Source organism: Dipodomys spectabilis, unplaced genomic scaffold, assembly GCF_019054845.1.
Source record: "Dipodomys spectabilis isolate Male_0828 unplaced genomic scaffold, ASM1905484v1 ptg000006l, whole genome shotgun sequence".
NCBI classification, from domain to species: Eukaryota; Metazoa; Chordata; class Mammalia; order Rodentia; family Heteromyidae; genus Dipodomys; species Dipodomys spectabilis.
Window position 1 is genome coordinate 2,818,958 of NW_024870683.1, and position 12,483 is coordinate 2,831,440.

The window sequence follows — 12,483 nt, forward strand, 5'->3', positions numbered from 1 at the left end:
CACTCAAATAGACAGTGCATCATTACACAGCATCTTCCAAACAAATGTAGGGATTTGATAGCAGCTATGTGAAAACACTAAGATTAGTGATTATAATGGCTAGATCATATGGTAAATGAAGTTTTTATGCTTGCTATATTGTTTTCACACAGGCAACACCATGTGACATAGCAGGAACTGTGCAAAAGGACTCCAATTTCTCCACCTCTATAACAACACTTGGTATTTTGTTTTTCTATGATTAAGGTGGTATCTCATTGTGGTTTTCATTCGCATTTACCTAATAGTTAATGATGTTAAGCAAATTTTTGGTCATTTGTATATCTTCTTTGAAACCATGTGTCTTCAAATCCATTTCCCATTGGTGAATAGGATTTGTTTTATTGTTGTTTATAAGTAACAAAACAGAATACAAAGTCAACACACTAAAAGCAGTAGCATTTCTATACACTAATGATGATCAATCTAAAAATCTACATTAGGAAAACAGCTCCCAAGGAAAATAAATTTGAAGCCCAAACTAAAAAATAGCAACATTTGAAATATACATTAGACATTTAGAATTTTTATGTAAAATGAAACTTTTGATTCATTGTCTTTTTCTTTAAATAAAATACAAGCTTCACTTTTGGAGATTTAGAGTTTACAATTTACACTAATTTTATATTTGAAAAAAATGACTTGCCCCAGTATTCACTAAAACTACATCTTTATTCATAGTCTCTGCTATTTCTTTCCCTTATAAATTACTTCTATGTAACCACTTGTAACTGAAAAATAGTGAAAACTCAATTAGAGATAAAACACTCTGTCTCCCTTTAGCTCTGTCTTTCAATAGCTTGTGGTGATGGACCAGTCATTACTCTTTCTTCCCTGTTTCCTTCAAGTAGACAAAAAATGAAAATGAATAGAAATCTGTTAATGTCACCTGTTCTCCATGGGTTGCCAACATGGCTTTTTCAGATGTGTTATAGATGCTGAAGATTCAACCTTTGAAGTCAGGGACTAAGGGCTGGAGTGTGGGGTGTGGGCAGGTGGGAGGCAGCTGCTTTGCTAGTGGAATTTGGGCTGTTTCTTCTGTGTCTCACAGACTTTATGGAAAGGGTAAGCTCATGTCTGTTTTACAAATGGATACTTGATTATAGGATTTATTTGAACTCAGGGTTAGGCCACTAATTGTTAACTATTACAATGATTAAAAGGATTGTTACTTTGAAAAGCAACTTAAGAAATTAATATCATTAAACCAACCAGTATTAATTATCATTATTCAAATCTCACATTGAAAGTGTTTCTCAATCAGCTAAATCACAGAGTTGACCCTCTCAAAAGACATATTTTTGTACTGAATTGATGTTGTACATAAGCAAAATGTCACTATTTCTCTTCAAAATATTTTTTTCCAAAGGAGAAAGAGTCCATAAGATTTCTACACCTAGGGGTTTCTTATTTTGGGCTTGCAGCTATTAAATTTGAAGACAGTAAGACTTTCAAAACTATATTTTTCTCTGTTTTGTGGAGGAGACAGTACCTTTTCTTTTCCTTTTTTCTTTATTTCATAATTTTCCAGACTCTGTGAGTGTGTAGTTCATCACTGTTCATTTCCGATTTTAAAGGCAAGTGGAAATTCATAAACATACTGAGAAGCTGAAGAAGTGTATGTGTGTATAATGGTTTTCTAACAAATAGATAAATTCAACACATATTTTCAAACTAGTTTATTTCACCATGTGCCTGTTAGATGTTAAAATCTGCTACAAAAAGAAGCGCAATGAATAGGCTGATACTTGCTAATCCTTTTCCAAATCATGAGCTGGTTTAGAAGAAGGAGATTAGAAAAAAATATATCTCTTATCATTTGTATACTTAACATGCGCAACTTTAACTATCTAATATAACCCTTGGAAGTGCCTGACATGCTAGAATATTGTTATAAAATCAAGTCATCTTGTGATAAGGATGAAGAAAAAGGTGGTGAGCTGGGCACTTCTGAAATGTAGGAATGAGTCCTGTGTTAATGAACAAAGCATTGTGACTACTCCTATGTTCACAGCTTCCTCTCCAATGGGCAGCACTGGCTTGGGCTTTTGCCTGTAGTAATGATTGCTATTTGCTTCTGAGAAAGTTAAGAGTTTTACTCACAATATATCCTCAGGAAATCACCAAGGATATGTATTAAGGTTCTGTGAGTAGAGACAGACATGGTGGTGGATACCTGTAATCCTAGCACTGGGGAGACTGAGGTAAGGGAATTAAAGCATTTCAGGCTAGTTTGGGTGACATAGTGAGTTTGAAGCCAGCCAAAGCTAGCTACATAATGAGGCGGGGTGGGGGGGGGGGGTGGGGAGGTGGGGGGTGGGGACAGAGCCAGAGCAAGAGAGAGAGAGAGTGAGAGAGAGAGGGAGAGAGAGGAGAGAGAGGAGAGAGATGATAGAGATTACTTTCCTTAGTAGAAAATTAATCATAAGTTATTTGAAGCATTGAAGACAACTTGTATTTGAAGTCAAATATAAGGAGAAAGGAAATTATTAGGAATTATTTAACGTGATAAATTATATTGTTAGGTGGCAATAACACGAAGTATGTTTAACACAAGACAGAGGCAGAGTAGACTAGAAATCCTACAAGGATGTGACCCCAGATCCTTCATAAGAGCAAATTCAAGAAACTTTTAGAATATAAGTCAGTTCCTATGCTTCATCTTTCTGTATGTTGTTAAATGGCGTCATTTATATAGAATAGTGATGTAGATGGAGGACTGTCAAATTCCTGTGTCAAGAAATCCCAGATATAGAAAAGTACTGGTGGTTCACACCTATAATCTTAGCTAATCAGGAGGTGAGAACTGAGGATCTCAGCCAGCCCTACAGGAAAGCCCATGAGACTCTTATCTCTAATTAAGCACCTAAAAAGGTGGAAGTGGAGTGGTAGCTCAAGTAGTAGAGTGCTATCTATGAGCAAAAATCTGAAAACAGTGCCTAGGACTGAAGTTCAAGTCTCAGGACAAGAAAGGAAGGAAGGAAGGAAGGAAGGAAGGAAGAAAGAAGGAAGGGAGGGAGGGAGGGAGGGAGGGAGAGAAGGGAAGGAGGGAGGGAGGGAGGGAGGGAAGGGAGGGAAGGAGGGAAGGAAGGAAGGAAGGGAGGGAGGGAGGGAGGGAGGGAGGAAGATGAAAGAAAGAAAAAAAAAGTGATAATCAGAGATGATCTTCTTTTCTTTTCTTCCTCTCTCCAATTTATCAGCTTTCATTTTTAATGCAGTCAAAATGCTTTTGAAGATAACATACAGAGTAAAGCTTTTAAAACTAAATACAGATATGAATTTTTTCTAAGAGCTTCCATGGCACCTTGTTTCATGGACAATAAATCTTATACTTTTTTCCCTGTAGTCTTCAGGTCCTACAGAACTTTCCCCCACCATCAGCCATCTCATTCCACTGCGGGGGAGTCTGCTCAGTTCCTATCACACTCTTCTAAGCCCTCCCCCATTCCAGCGTCTCTGGTAGTACAATCGCTTTTCTTGATATATTCTTCTAGCTGCTCATTTTTCAGTTCCCAGATTCCTCATCATTTCAAATATACTTAGCTTATATATATATAATATATAACACATATATTTACCTTAAAATAGGCCATACTTTATACTTACTCATTTTGCAATACAATTTTACATATTTTAAAAAATATTTTGTCTATCCAGCCCTTTGTACAAAATATATTAGATTAAAACTTCTGTGAGAGTTGTGATCATATCTGCTTTATAACTTATTCCTATAAATACTTCTAGTGGCTGGAATGTGGTAGGTGATAGGATCATTGGAACAAATGTACACATAAAACTTTTTTATTTTTTATGGTATATTCATATGAACAGTACAGTTGTGACCTCTATTGTCAGATAGACCAACAAGGGCTTAAAATGCTATGCATATTTTAAGTTATATAGAGTATACTACCCCTTATTAAACCAAAGGCTTAAATTAACTTAGCTCCATTGATTCAGAGCTTTAATTTTATTAAGGTCAGACTTTGACTGTGAGGACTGAAGCTATTTGTACTCAAATGAATTTATCAAGATCTTAGGCAAATTTCTAATTCTATCACTTGTATATATGATGAGCATAATAACAGCAGATATATTAATGGTCTGGCTTTGTGCACACAAGAAGAGCCCGAAAATTGTATGCTTTTCTTACACTAAATATTTTCTGTTAGATAAATATACTTCATCACTATCTGCCTTGATTAAATATGCTAGATCAATAAACACAATCAAGAGTTATCATTGTAATCAACAGCATTCCTGTGTAAGAACTTAATTGAGATGTTTTCTTGCCTTTCTGGTCATTCTTGAATTTAAAACACATATGACACACACATACACACACCCATACTAGTTTTGCAGTTTATTCTATCTACCACTTTCTAAAGTGTGTCATCACCTCACTATCACTTAAAATAGATTTTAAACGAAATTTGCTTCAAGAGGTATTACTTTTTGTGAAACATTATTTTTAGGGAAAGATAGGGAAACTCAAGATGGCCAAGTATTCAAGATAAATTATAAAGAGTTTATGCCTTCTATCTCAGCATACTCAGCTCTAAATCCCACATGAGAAACTCTCAAATTGTCCATCAAGAAAAAAAAAGAGTTGACATGTTATCTCTTCACTCTAAGTGTCTTAGAAAAGGTCAGAACCTGTCTGGAAAGCAAGGAACAATGGAAAGCTTTTGTCTAGAGACCATCCTGGTATAAGAAATTGCTTTTATTAGTGTATATTTAGGCTGTGTACATTAAGGAAAAGGCTTGCAGTATAGCCCAAAGGTCTTAGTGGTTTTAAGCCTAATGCACACATACTTCTGAATATATATCCAGAGATAAATACTTGCATGTATGTATCCAATTCTACACACTAATGAAAAAAATAAGTAACAAGCATATAAGAATTTGTAAACACTTTCAGCCCTTTAATTCTTTTTTATTATCATGAAGTTATTATATAAAGGAATTTCAGTTCTTTTTATAAATTTTATTTTTGATTTTTGTGCTAGTGCTGGGGCTTGACCTCAGAGCCTCCAAGCTTGCATTTGGCTTTGTCCATGGCTGGAACGGTAACATTTGCACAATGCCCCTATTTCCAGCTTTTCTGCAGGTTAATTTGGATAAGAGTCTTGAGGATTTGTCTGACCTGGCTGGCTGGCTTTGAAACTCAATCCTCATTTTTCAGCCTCCTGAGGAGCAAAGTCTTTGTAAGTATACAGTCTATGGCAAATATTTATCACATAAATGTGTAGATTGTAATTGGAATATTCTAAGTGTATGAAGCCAATATCACTTTTGAGGGAAACTACTTATACAGACATAGCAAAGGATACAGATAAAAAGACTATTTCAATTGATGATATGAAATTTATGAAATAAGCATTGTTTTCTTCAAATAGTTACTTGATAAAAGAATCTTGGAACACCAAATTGTGGGTTTTGAAGGGCATGGTATAAGTAGGAATGGAAATTCCCAGGCAGTGAGGAATGTTAAACAAAACTCTATGAGGAACAACTCAAATAGTGGAGCTCTGTTCCACTGCAGTTCACGAAGAGACATTATTAGTGTCATCATGATCCTAGAATTTGGAATTATATAGTTGATTGTAGGATGCAGAAACGGCCTGAAGAAGTTTCTAGTCTCACAAAGAAACATGTACATGGAAGAAAGATAATTATAATGCATTGCACTACAGAATGAGGTAGAGAATCAGAACCTAGTACTGGTTGGGAAACCTAGGTATAAACTAAAAGCTAAGAACTAAGAAGGAGGTTAAGAAAAACAGATGATAAAAGAGATTGTTCTCATCGAGGGAACAAAAAATGCAAGAGGAGGGAATAACAAAGATGTATCTATATAATTACATGCTTGGAAAGAGACACTACTACCTTGCTCATTAATCATCCCAAAACAAGAAGTTATAGAGATAGAAGGCGCTCTGCCACCCCATACAATATGCTGTGCCATTTCCACAATTCTGAGAATTATAGATTGAAAAATACAGTAATATATTCCATGAAACTTGACTTATTCTTGGAGTTTTATCATGAGTGGGGAAGTTTTAAAAGACAAAAATCAGATTATATTCCTTTCTAGCTAATATCATTGTTATGGACCTCAAACAAGTATTCCACAGATGATTATAAGATTCCATTTTGGTTTATGAAACCCATTGAGACAATGCTTGGTCTGCCAAGCCATCCTAAACCTGGGTGCATTGGATAAGTGTATCTGAAATATAGTGAGGCTGGTATCTTAAGGCCCAGACTCTAAAATACATATTTCAGATTGAAAACATATAAGATTACATGATGAGCATCTAAATTACCAAGGAGAAGAAATGTCTGGAATTCATATTTTCAGGGCATTTTTTCTGTTCCCATCTCTATACGAATGTTTCTTTGCAAAGCTCTAATTAAAAGAGGGAATAAATTAACATAAAGATACATGTAGACAATGAATATTCAAATCAATCTAAGAATAAAGAGAAAAACTGAGAAAGACATGAGTACTTCCTTGTAGCTTATCTTGGAAGAAAGCATGAATAAGGAGTTAGTTAATAGTAGGCCAGTTCATTTGTAGCTTTACCCCCTAAGAAAAAAGAGGAAGATGTTAAAGTCTTGAATCCCTCATTAGGAGATCACATAGCTTCAGTACCTACCACCATGTAGTAGATGTAAAAAATTAGAAGCACTATGTTTCTAGATTATAAAGAGAAATTCGATATTACAGGGCAATCTTTGATTGTAAAAGGAAATGTCTACATTGTTACAGACTTTTATGTATTCTTTAATTTTGATCTGATGCAGGTTTTCCCCCATAATGTTAAAAATGATCTTTTAAAATTTGGAATGAATATTGTTAATTTCAACCAATGTACTTTTGTACCAATAAAAGTATTGGTATTATCCTCCCTTCATCTATATATGTGATAAATTACAGAAGCCATTTCCTAGTTTTAGTCAATGCTCATGCTTCTATAATAAATTTCACATGATTAAAGTATATGTCTCTTTCAATAACCTGCAAAAATAATATGCTCCTTTTTTCTGTTGTGTTTGTATTTCTATAGCTCAGGTTGTTTAGGTATCAGGGTTAGGCTAATTTAAAGAAATAATATGGGAAGTTTTCATGTTTTCTTCTGGATAGTATATAAAAACTATTTTTTACTCAGTGTTCAGGTTCCTCTTACTTGTAAATCTTCTGTCTTGTTTTTTGTTTTGTTTTGTTTTGAGCAAGGCTACCCTCAAACTTGTGATCCTCTGCCTCATTCTCTTAAATGATAGGATTACAGTATACCATCTTTTCCAGTCTAAAATCCTTTTCTTAACTTCTTATGCTTTCTCAAATACATATTCTTAGAAAACAAAATAGGTATTCTCAATCATTTTCCTCTGTTTTGCAGTCCCCAGCTATAATTACTAATACTACCAACATTTTCCAGAAATGAAAACAGATACAGAGGGGCTATTTGCTTAAACTAAGCTGTTAACAAAGGCATTATTTGCAGACAGGCTAGTTTGTTTCCATTAGACTAATCCACATTTCTAACACAGAGTCTGGCATAAACCAAACATGGATGGAACATGCCAATGTCCAGAAATAGAAGAAATATTCATGATGGATGAGAAAGAAAGTGCCATATAAATTATTTAAAAACATAGGCTGAACAAGAAATAATTGTAAGGGCCAATGTAACAAGTTGGCTTAGCATGACTTTTAAAAATGAGAAAATAATTGCATAGTAGAAGAACAGAATAGAAAGGATAAATAAAAATTGCCAATACCAAATAATACATTTCTAAGTTTGACATTAGTCAAAAGTTCATAAGGCCTTGGTCTCAAACAGAAGTACACAATTTAGCTCCTCTCTGTCTTATTATATCTTCTTATCCTCAGAAAGAAAATCTCATTGCCAAAAGGAAACGACAACTCCTAAATATCTAAACATAGTAACATTTTAAAATAAGAAGCTGGGCATTGGTAGCTCACAACTGTAATCCTAGCTACTCAGGAGGCTGGGATCTCAGGATCATGAGTGGAAGCCAGCCCAAGCAGAAAAGTCTCTATGAGACTTTCATCTCCAATTAACCACTCAAAAAGCTGGAAGTGGAGCTGCAGCTCAAATCAGTAGAGTGCTAGCCTTGAGCTAAAGAGCTCAAGGACACTGCCTAAGCCCTCGGGTCAAGCCTCAAGATGGACAAAAAATAAATAACTCAGTAAATAAATTAGAGTTGTCAATATTTTAAGAGTAAATTTCTCATTTTAAAACAAATTTCTTATTCAAACCTAACCACTGATTTTAACATAAGGTTTTGGAAAAAGGAAGTCACATTTTCTTTGGATAACTGGAAGTATTTTGAAACATCTCCAGTTCACTGATTGTTCGCAAATAGTTCAAAAGACATTCCTTGTAGAAAGGACAGTTATTTTAGTAAAAGCTTCTGGGAAAATGGAAATCAACTTGAATAATGATTTTATTTTATAATTTCTAACACAATGCTCTGGCCCTAACATTTCTAATTAATAATATAAACAATACATATATTGCAACTGTTTTATCTCCCACAATTTCTTTTCTTTCAATGCTGTTATACTTTTCTGTGTCTTCCAAAGAGGGTACAATGTGAAACTTTTTAAACCATGATCACATAAATTGCATGCATTTGTATAAATATATAACATATATAATGGGAATAACACCTATAACATATGTAATATATACAGATATATTATATACAGTTATGTACAGATATGTATTATATGTTTGTGTATACATGTATATGTTATATATACATAAATATTTTCTATATGTATGTTTGCATACATATATGAACATGCTGTCTCATTTAATATACATGCAAGTTTTAAACAAAAGACATCATTATTATATGTATTTTTATTTAAAAAATAAATAGTTTAGAAGTATTTAGTATTTAAATTCTCACAATGCTAAAGAAGTAGTAGAAGCAGCCTGGCAGTAAAGTCCATGCTTTTAGAACTGTGCTATGTTGCAGCCTTCCTTTCTTTTATCATGATCTGGAACAGCTCATCATATGCTTGTATTCCTAAGGATTTGATTCGACCCGTGGAATTATAGAAGTGGTCAGCAGAAATAATTTTTCTAGCCGAAATGAAAAGCAAACTATGTTTAAAGGTAACTGTTCAATAGGAAATGGACTCATTACCTTGCTCATGTAACTGTAACCCCTCTATACAGGAGCTTTACAATAAAAATATATGTTTAAAATAAAAAAGGTAAAAACAGATTCTATCAGTTGAGGCCTCTTTTCCAGGAGCAACCACTGCCTATGGTCTAGGCTGATCAAATATATTTTTGCAACATTGGAGCTGTCCAGAGAAGTTGAAGGGGAGGGGGGCTGCCTCAAAGAGGAATTTCTTCAGAATTCAGCCCTTTATATTTTGTGGCTGCTGTTAAGTGTAGATCAATTACTTTCTTGTAGAGACGCCTTTCAAATTGTTTCTGTTTGAGCTCCACTTTGCTATATTTTTCATTTACAGATTGAATGCATGTATTACTATAATTTGCTTTGCTTCTCAGGAGATAAAGTCATTTGTTGTTGAACACACTTAAGATACTTTGAACTATATCACTGAAGTCAACTACTTAAAATGCAATTCTTCTTGTTTGCCATTATAAAGATCAAACTGTAGATTAACATATGATGTGCACATATTCATGTACACTAGTTGCAAAATGATAACCATAATTTACTTTAACAATACAAACTTCTGAGAAATATTAGATAATTCATTCCTTCTCAAAATAAAACATTTCCTCTATATTACATGGCCATGACACATAATATAGCACAAGATGCATGATACATTTGAATATTAATTTGAATAAAACAGTGACAGGAAGCAAGCTAGAGAAAATCTGTCCAACTATTGGCATCAATGCATGGATTTAAAAATTCTGATCCTTTATCTATAATTGGCCTTGGAAGGTTCAACAATTATTCTCTAAATACAGATGGCCAATTACAATGGTATATGAGAAAAATCAGAATTCAGTCTACAGACAGTTTTAAATCCTCAGAACAAATTCTATTTGTTCCATATTTTTGGAGGATAAACACCTGGCTAGTTATTTTAAAAGTACTATCCTTTGAAATAAAGACAGGATTTATAATGTCAGAACTAATCTAATCTATCTGACAAACAAGTTACGGTTTGTTGGTATTTTTGAACAAAACTGTGTATCAGTGAATGGAGTTTATTTACAACCATGTTAATTTGGATGATGTGTAACACGGGAAAAATTTTGTATGGAGTTAATGCTATGTCTACACCCATAGAAAACCAACTCAATGCAATATTTTGTTGTGTGTTGTTCTAAAAGGAGCAATACTAATAGATTTTTAACAATATATACAAACACAGTGTAATAACAGATCATGAGGGTATTGAGGCTGCTTTTGAGAGGCATGTGGTTTAAATGAAAGTGTATTATTCAAGCAATGGGGAAAAGTTTGGAGTTAGCCTCTAAATGTGCTTGCATGAAGGCAAATTGTACTAGGCATCTTTCCCCTAATTCCATGCCTGGAACATTCTTATTATTTTTTTTTTTTTGCTTTTGTTTTGTATTTAAGGAAGAACATAGATTACCATCTCCCTTACAAATCCTCTTTAATAATCAGTATCCAGTTCAGATGCTACTACTTCTCCAAATTCCTCTCTGAGTAAATAGTAGTAAGTTCTATATTTTACTATAATTTTCTTTTCAATGTCTCTTTCTCTGTTTGTGAAGAAGGCCAAGGACATTAAATTCCTATCTCATTCAACAGATTTTTACTGATAACTTACCATAGATCAATGCAATATTTGGGATTGATAATGCAAATAAAGTATATTAACAATCTTTAAATCTACGTAGAAAAGGTGACCAGTATGTAGTACTTAAGAAATATGACTTTAATGTGCTGTCCCATATATTGGTGTAGACAGCAAAGGGCTATGAAGTCACAATGGAAAACCCTTCATATGGAGTGAGACACTGCAAAAGGTTTTCTGGAAGAAGGACGTTTAATATAAATTTTAGAAAGTCAGTTGGAGGGAAAAACAGATGTGTCAAGTTTAGGTGGATAATAAGGAAAAAAATCAGTGTAGATGAAGTGCATACTGAACCAGGCATTACAACCTTTATAAAGGACAAATAAAGGCTGATTAAATCTCTGACACAACACTGTGTGATTGACAGGAGACAAAAATGAGTATTAGTTAATTCAGGCTGACAATGCGAGGACAATGAGTCACAGGAAGGGAATTTAGAGTCTGCTTCTCACTGTCATTCAATCCAATAATATGAACTGACAAAGTGCTTCCAAGGTTTTGGTGGTGGCTTGAGGTGGAGCTGGCCAAGAATAGTCTGATCTCTCAGCACAACTTGCTACTTTTTACATACCATAGCGACCAGAATTTAGCACATCCAAGTCATTTCAGTGAAGTTATCATCTGGTTCTACGTCTCTAAGCTGCTTAGACTATCAAAAGGAGTTCCCCCTCCTTCTCTTTTCTTGTATTTACTTCTTTTCCATTTTAAAAGTGCAGGAATGCCTTCGAGACACCAGACACTTTGCTCTATTCTCTAAACCATATAAAGATGGTAAAACATAGAAAAGGTAGGTCAGAGGAAATGAAAGCCCATCAAAAGCTTCCTTCTTCTTCCCTAAGTTCTGCCACATAAGGTGGGATGAGTTGCTCAAGGTAGCTTCTTACCAATGACCTTACCCAGACTACTATGTGTATTCATGGTTTAGATACACATCAGAAATAAGCTCACTTCATCACCCAAGCAGGAGTTTCAGTTAGTTACTGAGTGTCCATCATGGATTTAACCTGTATAGTAGGTGTTCTCTCTAAACTGACACCATTAGTCTAGGAGGGGATACTTTTTTTATTTATAACAGAAACAAAGCTATTTATAACAGGTAAGTTATTTGCTGAAATTGATACCATTACCCAATGATAGAAACAGATTCTCAACAGGCTTGTCTTATTCTAAAGCCAGGCATGGTGGTACACATCTATAACTCCAGCCACTGTGGAGAAAGATGCCATTTTGTGACCAGACAGGGGGAAAGTTAATGAGACTATGTCAAAAACAAACCAGGTATGGTGGTACATGCCTATGGTGCTAGCTATTTGTGAGGCTGATGTGGAGGTAGGAGTATCTTGGTTTCAGGCTGGCCCTAGTCAATAAAAAGTAAAATCCTTTCTAAAAACAAAACAAAAGCAAAAGGATCTGTGGCTCAAATGGTAGACTGGTTACCTGGTAAGCTCAAAACCTTGAGCTTAATCTCTAGTAAAAGAAAACAAATTTATAATTTTATTTTTAATAGTTTATTTTGAATATTTTCATTATCTTTAAGTAGTTGTACAAAGGAGTTGCCATGTACCAAAGCAGTTTATGACTATAGT